Below are 18,580 nucleotides of genomic sequence, written 5' to 3' on the forward strand. Positions count from 1 at the left end.
TTCTCTGGGTCACCCACAAGTAAGTCTCTAAAGATCTTTCTTTTGGATTCGTCTCTTTCTAACACCTTCTGTTTAAGAAGCATTAATCGGTCTTCTAGAGATCTTGATACTAAGCAGGAGAGAGGGACTAAGGCATTCCTCCTTCTGTATGCAGACCTTCGCTCAATCATCTGTTTTCTGCATGTGCTCCCACCCTGTCCTCAACTGTGCTAGGTCACCCTGAGACCATATCCTGCCTGGCTCAACCTCTCCAGAATAGCAGAGGAGTTATCTGGCTGCCCAGGATGGCAGCGGTTCTCTATATAAGTCCCATCTTCCAAAATTCTCTTGACATCTCTCATTTGCTATTTTCTCCTCTCCATTTTAATCATATCTGGATTTAACGAGGCAACGGAGATAAATGCCTTTGTCAATCTGCCATGTTTAACCAGCAGCCTGTGCTTGAATGTTAGTTCAAGGAGCCATTCCAGCTCTACCCTTGCAGCAGTTGCTCAGTATGAATGGATTATTCGTTTTGGAAAACCAGAAGCTCAAATCCACAATATCGTGAAGTGACTAAGAACAAAAGATGCAGCACCAGAAAGTGTTAAGTTCTGAGAAGCCACTGCACCACTGCAAAAGCTCTTAACTTGAGCAGTAATAAGCCTGTTCAAAAGCCCTGGGAAACAGACCAAGGAAGAGAGTTTCAAGGTCAGGTGTTCCTGACTCCTTGCACCTAAACAGCAAGGGGCCACTTTTAAGAAGTCTCCTTAATTTACCCCCATTTCATTAAATTATAGATCCTTGCCCTAAAGATTAGAAGCCAGGTGGGGTCATCTTACAGAGGAAGAAAAAGAATCCAATGCTTTTCTTTAAATTCATTATAATATGAAATCTGTTAGATGACATCCAAGGCCCTATGTATAGTCTATGCATTTTATAAAAGTAAATATTTTAAAACTTTAAGGATTTTAAAATAGAGGCCCAAAGATGATCCTAATTCCAGGCAATCACATTTGGATGACTGTGTTGATTATGGGAGAACATGGAGAAGAAAGTAACTGAGGTTACCAGATGGTGCAAACCTTACAAGTCAGAGAGTCAAAGACATTCCCTGTGATCATTGTCACCCTCTCTGAACGTATTATCGGAATTGATGTACAGCCCTCACCTTTCACAGCAGAAGTGGCTGTGGGCCCCAGCCAATTATTCCTAGATCCCTCGAGGTAAAGGGGGAGAGGATTCAGATAATATATACTTTGTACTAAATCAATATTTGTTTGCAGTACATCCAAAATCAAGTACCCTGCTTGATAAAATTCAGACTGTGCAAAAAAAGACTAATTGCTATACAAAAAACCCTGGCAACTACTGTACATAATTCAATAAGATATTTTGTTTTGTAAAAATCTCACTGCAGGGTTTCTTTAAATATCAAAATACTCTAGAGTAAATAAGAAAGAATTCATATTATAAACCTTGAAGCAAACATGATTTTATAGTAATAATCTATTTCACAAGAGTGAATAAGATACTCCTGGAATGCATTCTATGGGGAGTTTTGAAAGAAAAAGAAAACAGTTCTCTGGCCAATAAGACAGAACAGAATGAAACACAACAGCAACAACAACAAAACGATTGACAAAACATACAGCTTAAACAAATAAATAGTAATCAACACTACATATTAATCCTAAGTGTAAAAAGAGGAAAGATGATAAGGCTTCTAGAAGATGAAATGTGTGCATTTTAGCCCCCCATTGTTCAGACCTGAAATTGAGAGCATTCCTTGTTTGTACCCCCTTTCCCTATTAGGTGATCATTCTAGATGTGATTCCTTAAGATTAATTCAATCTCAACCATGACATTTTGGCCTCCTGAATCATTTGTCTCTTTTCCCCGTTGCTGACAGTGAGCTGGGGCTTAGCTAGTATTCAGTCTGCTACGTGATTGCTCCATAAGCTACCGAATGCGATGGAAGCAACTTCAGTTACTATGCTTTCTTGGCTGTGTAGGCAATAGCAGCAGCCACATAGACCAATTTTAAATGGATTATTGGCAGGATATATAGAGATTATCCTGTCGAAAATCAACAAAAGTTATATTTATGTTATCTACCCGAGGCGAAAGGCCATCTTTTTATCTCCCTGAACTCATCTGTTTTCAACTTGAAGTAACCTGGAAAAACCTAATAGGGTGCTTAATCAATAAGACAGGAAATAGGATATATTTGTTCTCTGAAATCCTGCTTAAAAAACATTGTAACCAGTGCCCACTATTCTTTTAGATCCATTTGGTGGTACTGTTATCATTCTTTTTATTTATTTTCACAGAGAAGCAGAAATAAGCAGAATTATAATTCTGACTTTCACAACAGCTCCTCTTGCTAATGATGAAACATCTCTTCTCTCTCTTTTTTGCAACCAAAGGGGGTGGCGGGAAGGGGGGGATGTTTCTTCTCAGGTTGTGTAGCAATGGTAGCTTAAATCAGGTTCTCTCTTAAGCAGACTCTGAGCCAAGGATTTGCATACAAGTGATTTATTAAGTATGTGCTATCAGAAGAGACCAGTAAGGGGTAGAAGGAGCAGGACAGGGAAAGGGGCCAAGTCAGGCAAGCGTGTGTTTCCAATAGGAAGTCCTAGGCCCAGCCTGATCCTGAGGGGAGCTTGAGAGAAGAAATTAAACCTCCCAGTTTCTCCACCTGGAGGCAAAAAAGCTGAGCATTTGTACTCCCCCGTCACTCAGTCTTTGGGTGCAGGATGCCCAGGAGGGAGAGGGAGGGACTCTTCCAGGCCCCTCCAGCTCTCCATTCTGGCTCCACTAACCGTTGGCAAGCCACTGAAGGTCACAGGTATGAGTTTTTAGCAGCAACAAACGGGGAAGCTGGAGGATGGGTCCAAAGGCATCTAGGCAGGGCACCATAGTATCTGCTAGAAAACGTACTACTCATGCTGTGTCATTTTAACCTGGATCAGAAAGTTTCCCTTATTTTTACATCACCATTTATGATCCATATCCTATTTATAATCTCCTTTTGAGGACCCCTACTTTTGAGATCTGCTACTTGACAGACTCTAAACTCCAACACTGCACCATCTCCTGCAGCATGTACAGCATAAAGCATTTTTATCAGTCTGTGTCAAAGGACACCAGCAAAGCCATTCTCCAATCCAATAGTGAAGGGATAGTTGTGCAACCTGATGATGAAAGCTCTTTAGGTGTTTTACTAGAAAAAGAACTAAGACGGAAGACGAGGATTGAGCTCTTTGAAGCACGTCCATGGTCTTCTAATTGGCCTTGGGCCAGATGCAACAAATCTATGTACTGCTGAGTTTGGAGAGCATTCAGAGCTTCATGAGGCTCTTGCAGAGAGTTCTCTGCATGACTTCCAGAACCCTACCTTAGGGCCTGGGCTGGCTCAGGCCTGGGAGGGAAGACAGGACAAAAGCTGGAGTGAGTCTTCTTCCCTTGCTACCAAGACCCATAATTTCATAATGACTGGAAAAGATGCAGGGATGTTGGCTTCTAGGACAATTTGACATTTCATGTCCATATGGCACTCTGTTTTTTTAAATAATGAGTCAAATTATAAGAACTAAATTATACATTTCTTTCACTTATACTAAGCAGAATGATCACCCCAACCTTCCTTATTTCCCTTATGAAAATCCTTAAAAGAAGGTAATGGTTATTGCTCTGCTATGTGTTTACAAAATCTAGGAAAAACTTACAGATGAAGATAACACTTAAGAACAATGAATTATTTATCAGATCTTTGCTTGAACTCTGAAATCTGATCAAAGAGAAACTTCTGATACTTATTCTATTAATTATGAATGGCAAAACTTCATGCTTTATGCTACGAGTATTATTTGTTACAAATCAGCCCAATTCCACTTGATCCTTTCCTCTGCATAGTAGCGGGCAGGGAAGCTCTCCCTCCTCTGAATTTGGCTCCTACAGCTCACAACACTACCAGTGAACTTTCACTTGCCCAAATTTTTCCCATCCTTCAAGGCCAGTTGAAATGCAGCTCCTTGAAGACCAGTTCCCAGGTTTTTCCTGTTGTAATTAATCTTTCCCTCCAATGATTCATCAGCATCTCCAAGATATCACCTTTGTACTCTGATCTGTGTAGTTAGTTGTTTTCCTATCTCTCAAAATAGATTTTAAGTTTTTATTCATTTTGGCATTTCCATTGTACTTAGAGAAAGGCTCTACATATAGATCTCAGTAGATGTTGTTGAGTTGAATTTACATATTTAAAAGAATGTTTTGGGTCCCTACAATGTGCTTGTGCTGTACTAGGCACTGGAAAAATGTGTATAAAAAGATGAAAACAACAGTTCTTGAACTTCTAGTCAAGAGTTAAAGACAACTACATTAAAAAAATTACAACAGATTTTACTAAATACTGTAAAAGAGATGAGTGCAAAGTACCATGGGCGTACCACAACTGCCTGTGAGAAGGACAGGAGGTATCATCTCTATTAAAAAGATGAGGAGGGCCGGCCCTGTGGCTTGGTGGTTAAGTGCGCGCGCTGCGATGCTGGCGGCCCGGGTTCGGATCCCGGGTGCGCATCGAGGCACCACTTCTCTGTCCATCCTGAGGCCGAGTCCCACATACAGCAACTAGAAGGGTGTGCAGCTATGACATACAACTATCTACTGGGGCTTTGGGGGAAAAAAATAAAATAAATAAAATCTTTAAAAAAAAAAAAAAAAAAAAAAGATGAGGAAAATGAGGCTGATGGATGTCACCTGGTAGCCATGGTGGGTCAGGACTTGAATGGTGCTCCTCAGGCTCCCAAACCAGTGCTCCTTTTACTCTTTGTGGGAATTCCACCTTAGGTGAGGGTCAGAGGGTTTGCCCCTGGGAAAGAAGACACAACATGGCCAAAGACTCACGTAGCTAGTCCAGCAAGTGTTTAAGAAAACAGGAACCAAGTCTCTGGATGTAGCCAAGCTTAACCTTGAATGTGGGCAGAGCATTCAGTCCCAAAAGATCCTATGAAACAAACTCCAGGACCAAAATACATGAAATTCTACCAGTATTGATTACTGTGAGTTCCTTTTAATATGGTTCTCTTTAAAAAGGCAAATACTCTTAATATTTTAACACATTAAGCTACTTCATATTCAGGTGTTCTAAGATGCTTTTCTTCCTATGGAGGAACCATGATCTTGATGAAAATAGTGGCCAGAAGTTTGAGTGCTTCAAGACCTGTGTGAGCAATAAAAGGAGTGAAAAAAAGACAGAGTGAAGGAAGGAGTGATGTGGGCCCAGAGAGAATAACAAAACAGGCCCCAAAGATACTAAGGGAAGCAAATGTTTGCCAGAGTTTTTCAGAAAACAGATAGACATAAGTAATTTGGGGGACTCAGTGAAGAAAAGCAAAGGAAATTATACTGGAAGAAGAAAAATAAGACAAAAACTAAGATTCTCCTCTTAACATTAGGTTGGGGAAAAGTGAGTGGTGGAAGAAAAAAAAAAACAACTATATAGGAAAAGACAGGTTTGTTCACCATCCTGAGTAGTTTTCCATGAACTCATCTTCTGTAAATGAAGTGCTGTTATTTCTCTTCAGACCTGCTACAGAGCTCATAGCACCAAAGGACCATTGTTACTCTCCCCTTAACACCTTTCAAGGTATTTCCTTCTACAAACCTTAAAAGGGCTCCTCCTCATGTTTAAATGGCAGACTGTGATTCTGTACCACTCCGGTGGCAGCTTGAGAGAGAAGAGAAAGCTGGTCCACACTACAGCCTCCTGCCAGCACTGACACATCTCATAACTCCTTGTGAGCCCGAAGCATTAGTCACTGTGGAATCTTCATTACAACACAGCTAATGAGTAAATAAAATCAAGGGGGTGAAAGATAATTTGGTTAAATATGCACTAGGGATGGAAAAACAGACAGGGACATTAATCCTACTTACAGGGTTTGGCTTCAGATCAAGTCACATCATGACTAGTTACGAGCAGCTGTTAGACATACTCATCAAAGGTTTCACTATATAACTCTTCAGCTTGATAAGACGCTGAGAGAACCAAACCACAAGGGTATTTAAGTATCATCAGCACCAGTTTTTGGTAAAATTTACACTAGAGGGAAGTCCTTTATAGGTTTCTCCATCAGCCTTTATTTAAATGGAAATTCAACCATTAGAGTCAGCAAAGCTGGGTTGAGCCTACTGCCCACTTCAAAGCCTTCAAAGGGCCCTCTGTAAGGACTCCCTCCTGCTTGATCTAAACTCAAAGGCCACTTTCTCAGGGCAGGTGTGTTCACCAAGAAAAGAGCTGTATGGCACACTCTGAATGGACAATTCTCAGCAGCATAAAATTCAGTGCTTTATAACCTTGAAATGTCATTGAAGGCATTCTAGGCAGTGATGGAACAGTATATTTGGAGTTTCTTTAAAAAATATGAGCCTTGTAAAAATTTGAGAATGCTAGACCAAATCAACATGTACCTTTCAAATCCTTCTGTAAAAGTGTTGCAACAGATATCAGCTATTTTATTGCTGGGCTGGCTCCAGGAGGAGCTGGCAGCTATCCGGAAAAAGGCAAAATGGGAGTGTTGGCACGTATCCGCAAAATACTACATTTCCATTCTCTTTTCCCTCCTCACACCTCTGATCTCATTTCCATCTTCCTTACTCTCAGCAGATGACCTTGCCTCTGACTTCACAGAGAAAACAGAAGCCATTAAATAGCCCTTAACTTCCTACCAAAAATGAAAAGTTCCTCTAAATCTACCTGCATCTGCATCCATCTTCCCCCTCTGTCCTCTTTCATATTGGCAAAATGTTCTTCTCCTCTCAAAGGCCAGTCCCTCCCTGTGTTCTCCTGATCCTCCCTTCTCAGAGACATATCTAATGGTTCTTGATCTCTACTCACTTCCAAGGTGAGTCCATCCACTCCCGTGACTTCAGTAAATTCGTGTCTCTGTGCATGAATCCTTTCTGGAGTCCTAGATTACTTACTTGCCAGCTCCACTTGGATGACCGACTCTCAACAGGAGCTAAATGTGTGAGCTCCCTACATGAACACCGCTCCCCCATCGGTGTCTCCAACATCAGTAAAATACACGGCCCTCCACACAGTTGCTCAAGCCAGTAACCTGGAGAACTCTGTCACACTTCCCTGGCTCTTGCCTTCATGTCCAATAAATTACCAAGTTCCAAATTAAGTCTCAGATCCACTCTCTCTATTTCCATTATCATCACCATAGAACCATCCAGAACCATTGCTCACCTGGACTATTGCAATGGCTTCCTACCTCATCTCCTGCATTCATTTTTGCTGCTCTTCACCTGCCAATCCATTCTCCAGACAGCAGCTTATCTGTTCTTTTTAAAAGAAAATACCATTCCCTTAATCCTCACCTTAAACCTGCTAAGAGATCTTTTACTGTGCATGAGTATTGCCATAACGCACATGGTTCTGGTGAGCTGTCCCCATGCACCACTCTAGTTTCTTCTCTTGATTCCCTCTTATTTCCCTCAGTGGCCTTCTTTCTGGTCCTTGAACAGGCCTGGGTTCTTCTCACATCGAGCACTTAAGAGAAGATTTCACCCTCACCGTTTGCCTAACTGCTATTCATCCTCACAATCAAAGCTTAAATATCTCTTCATCAGGGAATCCTTCAAAAATACTCCCAATCTTCACTCTCCCACTTCACCCCCTCCTTCTAGGTTGGATCCTACTCTTGGAATACTTTCTATTTTTTATTCCTTGTGATCATCAAAATTACATTGTCATTTTTGTTCATGACTATTTCTCCTGTGTTTATCTAGTACATTGTTTGGCACAAAATAGATGCTCAATAAACATTTGAATGATGAATGAATGAATGGATGAAAAGCATTATGTTCCTAAGTACCATTTTTGTAGTCAAGTTGGAATACACCCAAAAAATCTCAAATAGTGATTTGAAACTGGAGCTAAAGTAAAAAAATTACCATTCTTCTTAAGAATCTTTCCTTTTATTAAGCACCAAGCCAAGTTTCACCAGGAATTAATAGTGTGAACAGCAAAATAAAATTTTGTATCCTGCTAAGGACAATGAGATAGGGGCATACCATCAAGTGATAAGCCCACTGGGAGTTTCTCTTACTCAATAACTGTCTGCATTGTACACCAGCCCATATGAGATACCAAACAACGCCTGCTATGGCTCTAGGAAGCTACTTTTCCCTCCCTTGGTGAGTCTTTTTATCAATCAGAAATGGAGACAGTCTCAATCACATATATTTATCTCTTAAACAGTAGAAACAGCTTTGGTGTATTTCTCTAATTCATCATAGTAATTTATCTCAATGTGTGGACCCCAGATCACCTGCATCAAAATAAGGAGAGCTTCTGCAAAAGAAAGAGGTCACATCCCACCCAAGACTTAGTGTTGTCTGTGGGGAGAGCATAGGGTTTTAACAAATTCTCAGATGATACTTGTGCCCTAGGAAATTTGAGACCAAGTGACCTAGAGGTTGTCAGTCCCTGCAGAAGGGGATATAAAAATTTTTGTTTCAATTGAGAAGTTTCTTTTGACTCATCAAAAGGAAATCAGTTAAGAAGCACAGAGCTACAAAAGGCAGCTTAATTTGGGCTATGAATTTTTTAGAAAAAGAAATATAACATTTTTCACCTGTCATGATTAGACTTAATCCCGTTAATTATGGTGTTGAGATGAAAGACTGAGAGAGGCTGGGACATGGGGTTGGATGCCTACGTTGGGGAGGAGATCCAGTGGCAAGGCAGGAAGGAGTAAGGTTCAGCAGGCAGGATATAAAACTCTTCAGGAGTTTTACAGAAAGCAATAGGAAGTGATATGGAAGAACTTACGGTCCCAAAAGGTAGTAAAGCCCAGTGATAGGAAATGACAAGCAGGAACTATTTGGAGAGACAGATAGATAGACAGTCAGAGAGTCAACGCAGAAGGGTACAGTGTCACACTGTATTTACAAGGATGCTACAGGCCCTTTATCTCAAGCAGTCCTCAAGAAGGCGTGACCAAAAGTATTTAAAAGCTTCTGCCTAACAAGCTAAGCTACATGATCTTTATAGAGTAGTGGGCTAACCAACCTACATAAAACAGCTGAGTTCATCAATGGAGTTGTGGATTAATTACCACAAGGTAGTTTATTTATTTATTTATTTTTTGAGGGAAATTAGCCCTGAGCTAAGATCTATTGCCATCTTCCTCTTTTTTTGCTTTAGGAAGATTAGCCCTGAGCTAACCTCTGTGCCAATCTTCCTCTATTTTATATGTACGTCGCCACCAAAGCATGGCTGATGAGTGGTGTAGGTCCGCACCTGGGACCCGAACCTGTGAACCCGGGCCACCGAAGCGGAGCGTGCCGAACTTAACCACTAGGCCACCGGGCCAGCCCCCACAAGGTGGTTTATTTACAGCTTAAGTAGACAAATTTATTTACCTATAATAAACATAGTCTATAGATTGTGCACATATATTTCTGCACCACAATTTCTTATAACAAATATGTTTACAAGATTCGTATTTATAACAAGGCTCGTGGTTAAAGGTTACATTCCTGTGGAATTAAACATTAATGAATCAACATCAGAGAGAAGAAATGATTCATAACAACAAGAAACAGACCATGAATAGACTTAAACCTGAATAGGACCTTGTCCACCCTCTCCTAAGATGCTCTTCATTGATGTGCTTTAGAGGCTATTGAAACAGTAGTAATAACCAGATTCTTCTCCTCCAAAGAACTCTCATCAAATACTATTGTGACCCATAGTTATTTGTTTTTAACCAAACTTGAACCTCAGTTTTAGATCCAAAATCCTTATTTCTATGTTAGTTAGTAAATACGCTCTCAGCTCTTAAGGGGACTTACAAGAGTGAGGCAAGGCCCCAGTTCTAGAAGGACCAGAGAATTATACAGGCCAACTAGATAAGAGGCTGAGAACAGGGGCAAGACTTGAAAGGCAGTTACCATAACATGGATGTAAAAGGCAAACCCACAACTCAAGAAAAAGGCAAGGGTCCACTCACCAGAGCTAAAACCAAAGGTCACAGTCAGGCTATAAGAAGAACTTAACGCTGAGCCCAGAGCGTTAAGCTAAACTTAACAGAATCCCTCCTGCCTAATGTCAAGACTAGTCCTAGAAATTGAGACAGGGGTTGATCTTAACAGAATCAGGCAGACCCTAGCACTGTTCATCTGCCTTTAACATTTTAACCAAAGGTAGGAAATATAAAACCTTATTTAATAAATAGAGTATGCATGCTATGCACACACCCACCCACCCACACACACACACACACACACACACACACAGAAACCCAGGCACACAATTTAGGTCATTATGACCAATTGAGATAGATGCTTACCACACCCTCTTCCTTCAAGCCAGTACAGAACATCCATTAACTACATACATAAAGCCCACCAATGCAAACCCTGGACACAGAATGCAATTGCCTAGGTCACTCACTTTCCATTAAAATTTTTGCCTTGTTCCTGGTACTTTTTAAGTCTCATTTCCAGTTTTCAACACTGAGCCTGACTTCTGGACTTGTTGTTTGACCTGATTTCACTGACTTTGACCTGTCAGTCTCCTCTGTCTCACACTTGGTTCAGACAAGACATTTGACTCTTTGAAACATAAACATTCCATTAGGCCAGCTCCCGCCTTTCACAAAGGAGTTTCAGAAAGAAGAGGAGGAGATACAGAAAGGAAGAGATACAAGATAATGGACCCAAGTGGAACCCAAGCCCAAGCAGGTGCAAAGAGTCAGAGAGACAATAACTTCTTGTACTGAGAGTCTAGGAGAAGCTGTGAGTCTGTTACAGGGTGAGCAGTCAACAGCAGTGGCATACACAGGCACCAAATGTCTTGGTAAAATGGTGGACCAGCTACCACACTGGCAGTGAGAAGAGCAGGTATGAGACAGAGAAGTAAAAAAATATGAAACTGGTGCTTCTCACACATTAGTTGTATAGCTGACATCTGCTCCTTTGGCTGCCTGGCCTCCTCCCATGGAATTTGCTTTGGGGAATCCATCCCTCTCCCATTCTTACTCTTGTGATTTGGGTAGGATTAGCTTTACCCCAATTTCCATGGATGAACCCAGATTGGTTTAATCCAATTACCATATCTCATCTTCCTAGTCACACTGATGTATTTATGGATATGTGTTTACCAAAATCAAAGCCACTGAGAGTCAAACATGCGTATGTTGGGGCTTCTGAGAAAGCAACAGTCTAGAAGAAACTCTCTTTTGGACCCTGGACCACCTTGACCATGAAGTGTGTGGATATATGGTCTGAAATGGCTGAAGCCTTTTGTTTCCCCATAAAGTGAGAGCCTGGAAGAGCAAAGGGGCAATCACTTGGAGCTGGTGGATGCAAAGAAGACCACAGAATGCAGAACAGAGAGGCACAGATAAAATAGATTCTTGGTGATATTATCTGAATCTCTGCTTGAAAGTATCCAAAACCAACCTCCCCTCTGCACTTTTCAGTTATATAAGCCAGTGAATTCCTCTTTTTGCTTAAGATAGCTTGAGTTAGGGTTTTCTGTCATTTATAAATGAAACATTTTTAACTGATACAACAAGATTCTGTTTATTTATTATTGAACATTTCCTGTGTGACAGGCATTGCACTAAATGCTATGGGTTCTGGGCCGGCCCCGTGGCTTAGCAGTTAAGTGCGTGCACTCCACTACTGGTGGCCCGGGTTCGGATCCCAGGTGCGCACCGATGCCCCGCTTCTCCGGCCATGCTGAGGCCGCGTCCCACATACAGCAGCTAGCAGGATGAGCAACTATGACATACAACTATCTACTGGGGCTTTGGGGAAAAAAAAAAAAAGGAGGAGGATTGGCAATAGATGTTAGCTCAGAGCCGGTCTTCCTCAGCAAAAAGAGGAGGATTAGAACGAATGTTAGCTCAGAGCTGATCTTCCTCACAAAAAAAATAAAAAAAATAATAAATAAATAAATAAATAAATAAATAAATAAATAAATAAATAAATAAATGCTATGGGTTCTGTGATAGATGAAACAGGCTTGGCCCTGGCCCTCATGGATTTATCTCACATAGTGAAGGAGATAGTATACACATAAACATCCCAGTGTTTATCACAACATAAATTGTGATAAGTTCTAGGAAAGTAAAGAACTGAGTGCTGAGCCAGCCAGCCCTGATGGCCTAGTGGTTAAAGTTTGGCATGCTCCCCTTCGGTGGCCCAGGTTCAGTTCCTGGACATGGAACCACACCACTCGTCTGTCAGTAGCCATGCTGTGGCAGTAGTTCACATAGAAGAACAAGAAGGACCTATGAGTAGAATATACAACTACGTACTGGGGCTTTTGGGGAGGGAAAAAAAGAAAAAAAAGAGAGGAAGATCGGCAACAGATGTTAGCTCAGGGTGAATTTTTCCCAGCAAAAAAAAAAAAAGAACTGAGTGCTATTACTAAGAATAATGGGTGGATGAGAAGTGATTTGTTTGGGAAGAGAGAAAGTGGTCCTCCAGCCTGGTACTTCACTTGTGTTGGCCAAGTAAAACGTGGAGAAAGAGCATGCCAGGCCAAAGGCATGTTTTCCCTCCTCCTACCTATCCTGACCCCTAGTTAGAGCAACAAACTTGTCACAGAGCTAGGAATCCAATATAAGTAACAAAAGTTACCATATCAGACTAGCAAGTTCTACTATTCCCCAGTCCTAACGTTACCACCTACCAGCAATGCTACCTCTAGAACCTGTTATGTGACATGGATGCCCCAGTAACTGGTTTATTCATATTGGTTACCATCACATCAGTAAGAGATCCTACAGATTTGAAGTTATGTCTCAGGCTCATAAAGTTTCTTGTTCAATTGCTGTTTTCCTCATTTGCACATGGCTTTTCTAATTATAATACCGCTAACATAAGGATTGGGCAATAACCCAGGAAAGCAGAAGCAGTATCTGACCCATTCCGTCTAAACTGACTCTCTGTTCCATTGGGCTGAACAACAGCTGTTATCCCGGCTCATCTCACTCTGATAGTTGCCAAAACAGCAAAACATGAATATTCTGTAGTCTACTCTTCCTCTTTTCAATTTTTTTTTTCCAGCATGTCCCTTGAATTCAGTGAACATAGCCTATATTTCCCTCTTCCAATATGATAGATGACCTTCTGGTCTATACTTCTCAGAGGATAGCCCTGAGGCTATCCTTCTTTTCACTTCTCAGTGAAAGCCCCGAGGTAAGAAAGCATTTGGCTTTCCAGGACCTGGAAAGGTCGGTGTGTCTAGTGAGTGATGAAACTGGAGAGACTGGCAGTTTCCAGATGCTGCCCTGTCACAGAGGCTACATTTAGGATCCCACATCGTATCCTAATGCCAATAGGAAGCCAGTGAAGGGTGTTAAACAGGGAATGAGATGAACAAACTTGCCGTTTAAAAATCACTGATGTAGTCTTTCTGCTAAATCGAAAACCAATCAGGGTGTTTGTTTCCTGTGAGCACATTTGAGAGATGATAAATAGGTGACACAAACTGGAGTGAGGAGTACAGGGGCCAGAGACTGGAAGATATTTCTTACAGCTCTAAAAAGTTGAGAAGTGGAAAGTATACTTTATTTTATAGGCAAAAATAGCTCTGTCTTGGAGCTTTGGGGGAAACATTGCCACAGAGACTCAAATTTCAGGTGCAGTTTTACAGCTATAGGCATCAGTCTTTCCACTCCTGGTACTTGTCATGTGATGATTGAAAGTAAGTTGAGAATACGATCGACTGTACAAATCAGTTGATCAGTCATTGCCACATATATCTCGAAGAAAACATCAGGCAGATGTCACATTCCATGGGTCGGATACTTCTAGACTTTAGGAAGTTAAATTTAATCCAAGCCTTATTTTCTAAATGTCACTTCTCATTATCCAGTCCATTTTATTGCTACAGGCACAAATCATCTTTAATAATGAGTAATATGCAGGGTAAAGGACAATTATAGTCCAGAGGTCTTACAAATCAAAGGAACTACACAGATAAAATCCCTGAAGCAAGTCCATGAATCTGTAAGTTATGAAATTCATCTGCTTAAAATGTCACCAATTCATCATCTCCAGTTTCTGAGCTAAGTTAAGAGCAGCTCCAGAGAGCATGATTCTGATCCCAGGTACCACTTCACCCAGCACGTGATTCTGAGACATTTTCCGTCCAAACCTAGGTTTCCCTGGACTTTAAAGTTCCCTAGGTGCTCTGTAAATGCATTAGTAACAAGACAACAATTCCCCCAAAACAAAGCCTTGTTTGAAGTGCAACAGACTTTGCCTCTTCAAAGTCTTAAACTAATTTTGTTTAATTTCTGGGGCATAACATAGAAGGTAGCAAAATCTGAATGAGGGACTTGTCTACTGACCAGCAGCCTTTTTCAAAGAGCCTAATGTATCTAACCACAGCCTGTTAGCTTCACGTATTTCCATTACTGTACTTTCAAAATAAGACTGTGATGGCCCACAGAACTATTAAAATGCCCCCTTTTGAAGTAGGTTACTGAAATCCATTACCCTAATGTGTTTTTCCCTACCACCCTCCTGTTATAGATTGCTATCCCTTGGGCCAGGATTTAAGATTGTTGCATGTACACACAAAGAATCCATTAAAAATTCTGACTTAATTAATGAATTAATCTTCCTTTTTAAAGGAAAAACATTAATGCCATATTTTTTTGAAAAGTTTTTTTGAAAAACTAGACAATTTTATGTCTTACAATAATATAACCAATTGCTATACATTAGGTTTTAGAATTAAGTGTTTTCCTATTTCCTAAAACAAGGCTATCCAAAAACCCATCCAGGAATAGAGCCAATTTTTGCTGATTTTTTTGACTGGTCTATAGTCTAAGAGGATGCCATGGAGAATCTGCCAATAGAAGTCACATCATTTCAGGGAAAACATACCCCTATTTTGTGTCCTGATAGTTATTTCCTCATTTTAGGGACTTGGACCTCATTAATTAATTTGCTTGATGTAAATCTACAGAGTACATCCTAGGATCTGTGTTTCTTAAGCATATGCCAAATGTTTCTTTTATCCCACTGACATACTGCCTTCTACATAAGATCACAGATCACCTACCTCTAGAGACACCAGAGTCTCTTCTAGTCACCACGTTTTGGGATGAGTTATTAAAAAAATCCCATGAAGTTAGGATTTCTAATTGTTTCTCTCAAAATACACAATAATCATAAACTTAATCGTAAATCAGAATCAAAAATCAACTCCAACATCTAAGGTTGGCCAAGAATGTTCATAAGTGTCAGAAATGTTTGGATTTTGTTTTTATTTTAGCTTTTTAATTAAATGACAATGTGATTCAGGATATTAAGTCCTTGTGGAAAAAAGAAGGGGATAGAATTATGGAGAGGCACCAGAAGATTTCAAAGATGATGATAACGCACTATTTTTCAAACTGGGTACCTGATATACGGATGTTCATTGTATCATTAATCTTTATTTATAAAGATTATTTTGTATCTACTCGGTATTTTATAAAACCAGTTTTGAAAACAAAGTATATGGAAATAGTCCCTATTTCCAATTTCCGCACTTAAATTATTACAACCTAATTGAAGCAAATCAAAGACATCTGTGAAATTTGACAAGGTTACTGACACTTTCAGGAAAACCCTACAGGGATAATGTTGCCTCTGAAGAGACCTTTATCCAAAAGTTGCTGTCAGACACTATTCTAATAATACCATGATATAATACCATCAACATTAGAAGGAAAAAAATATCATGCTTCATCTCAAAAAACATAACTTCAAAAACCACTAGGCACTGTCTACCCTATACAGCAAACATTTGTTTACTGAACACCTTCCAAGTAGTGAACCTTGTACTATTGCAAATATAGAGACAAATACACGGTTTCTGCCTTCAGGGAGTTTACAGTCTAACAGGAAAGGAAGACAGACATATAAACAATTGATATAACGCAAGAGAACATTGAATAAGTCCTAAACAGGAGTGTAAACAGTGTAAACAGCATGGTATGGAGTTGAGTTAAAGAAGTGGACTGAGGCATCCCTTGGCAAACAGCTATTACTGTGATTAATTCACAATGGTCTAGAGTCAGCCCCTCACCCTTGCAGCTCCAGAATTTGATTTTTTCAATGCCCCAGAGCTGATCAGATTCAGAGACTATGACTCACACTCACCAACTCCCAAAAGTCTAAAGAATGTAAATCAAAATGCCAATTTATAAATTTACAAGAATTATAACAGATGGGAAGAGCAGATGTCCATGTTGCCTAGCCAGCATATATCTCTCCCCAGAGACAAGCTAAATGGAAAGCCCTATAGTAAGAAAGGTGCTTGGGATAAAAGATGTCAGAAAAAGGTCAGCTAGTGGTATGGTTATAATGTTTTTAAAAGGCATCTTTTTGATAGCTTGATATGTCCAGCTGCACAAAAGGAACATGCTTCAGGGACGACATCACATTCCCATAGTCCTAACAGGACACCTTCTCTACACTGGTCCAGAATGAGCACGGCCAAAGTCTGCCTTCCTGCTCCTCCTTTTTGTATGCTTCTAGGGCTGACCACATGCCGTTAGTTGTGTTCTAAGGTTGTCTTTTTTCTTTGGTTATGTTAAAAACTTTAACCAGGTTAGAGTCAAGTCTTCTAGTGGGGGACTATTCAGCATCTTTGCATAGTTGTACACTTTTCCAAAATTTAGTTCATCAGGTAATTCTCAGAGTGCTTTTACATATGGCACTTGGAGAATGGCTGGAGTTAGGGTCCATGCAGAGGTGTGATAGGAGACGAGACTGGCTATGGAAGTCTGGGGCAGATCACAAAGTTTCTTCAATGCCTTGAATACTATTCTAAAGAATAGCAAGCCACTGAAGATTTTCAGGAAGAGGAATGACCTATTTTACCTTAGAATGTAAAAATCTTTACAAACTTCTTTTGAAAACCACTTTGTAGGAAAAATATTTTGCAATACCTGTGACATTTCAGATGCACTTCATTCAAGATGTACATCCTTCAACAAGAACAGGCTCAAAGGATATCATTTGGAGCTTATTCTCAAAGAGGAGCTAAAACTTACAAAGAAAACACAACCGAATTATGTTAAACAGCACTTAGAAAATTAACGTGTCAACTAGATTTTTCTCAATGTTTTGGGTTTGGTGACTAAACCTTAGTTTCTAGACCAAAGCTGTCCAATGGATATATAATGCAAGGGACATATGTAATTTAAAATTTTCTAATAGCCACATCAAATATGCAAAAATAAACTGGTGAAATTAATTTTAACTGTAAATTTTACTTAATCCAATATATCCGAAATATTTCCACACGTAATCAATATAAAAATTTGTTAATGAGATATTTTACTTTTCTTTTTTCATATCAAGTATTTGAAATCCAATGTGTATTTTATGCTTCCAGAACACCTTGATTCAGACTACGAAGTCTTATTTCAAGTGCTCAATAGCCACATGTGGCTAGTGGCTACCATATTGGATAGCATAGCCTTACACTATCTACTGTCAGAAAGTTCCAGGGTGTTCCCTATTATCAGATAGAGTTGCCTTTCAGAAAGACCTGAGATTGTTCCTGGCTACAGAGAAGAACTGAGGGATTATAACATTTAATATAAATCTATTTTCTCCTGCAGGAAGAAAGAGAGAGAAGAGAATGTGAGATTAGCTTTGAGCAGCTAACTGGTTCACTTGTAGCTAATTAGGAAAGCCAGATCTCTAGAAACTCTTTTTCCCTTTGGAAGAGTTTTAACAACACAAAGCACCAGAACTTTCTTCTTTGTCTGGGTTTCCATAACTCTACTTATGACATTCAGCTTCAAAACATAACCTATGCATGTTGAATTAGTCTCAAACTGCTAACTGAAAAATCCCCACTGCAAAAAAATCCCATTCTTCCATTATCTTCCTGACTCCTAACTCTGATTAGAGATGAGAGAAATAAAAGCATAAGGCTCACCAATTTCACACATATTGCAGTTATTTGAGACAATCTGATTACACATGTATCCTCAAATACCCCATATAGTAGCTCCCTTCCAGGTAGTTCTACCCTCTAAGGAGAGAAAAGCTGGGGTGAAAGATGACTCACCTTATTGTTTCTCTACCGAGATCATCATCTGTGAGTAGACAGTCCATGCCCAACAGTGTTGGTGGCACTCACGTAAACAGTAATCTTTACTATACATATTAAAGCTTTTGTTCTTATTATCTTCAAGCTAAATCAGGGTATGGGGCATTGCTCCAGTCTCTGATGCATATCTAGTCTCTCAAAAACAGGAACATTGGTCATAAGGGAGGAAAAACAAAAGTTTATCAGGAACTACAACCAAATGTCTGCCCCACCCCAAGACCTAATGTTTGAATAAACCACATTCCCCTATATAACCTGCCTGTAGTTTTTGTTCTAGAAGGGCTTTAAGGACACTAGTCCACCGTCTTCTGTCTTTGCTGGCAAAAATGAATAAACCCTTTCTATTCCACCTACCTGCCTCCTCACTTTTTGGCTAGCCTGTTGCTCAGTAACACCAGTGAGGTGCTGCCAGCATCCATTGTCCACGGAAGGTAGGGCCAATCC

The sequence above is a fragment of the Ceratotherium simum genome, chromosome 1, assembly GCF_057802395.1.
Source record: "Ceratotherium simum simum isolate JZ-2026a chromosome 1, ASM5780239v1, whole genome shotgun sequence".
NCBI lineage: Eukaryota > Metazoa > Chordata > Mammalia > Perissodactyla > Rhinocerotidae > Ceratotherium > Ceratotherium simum.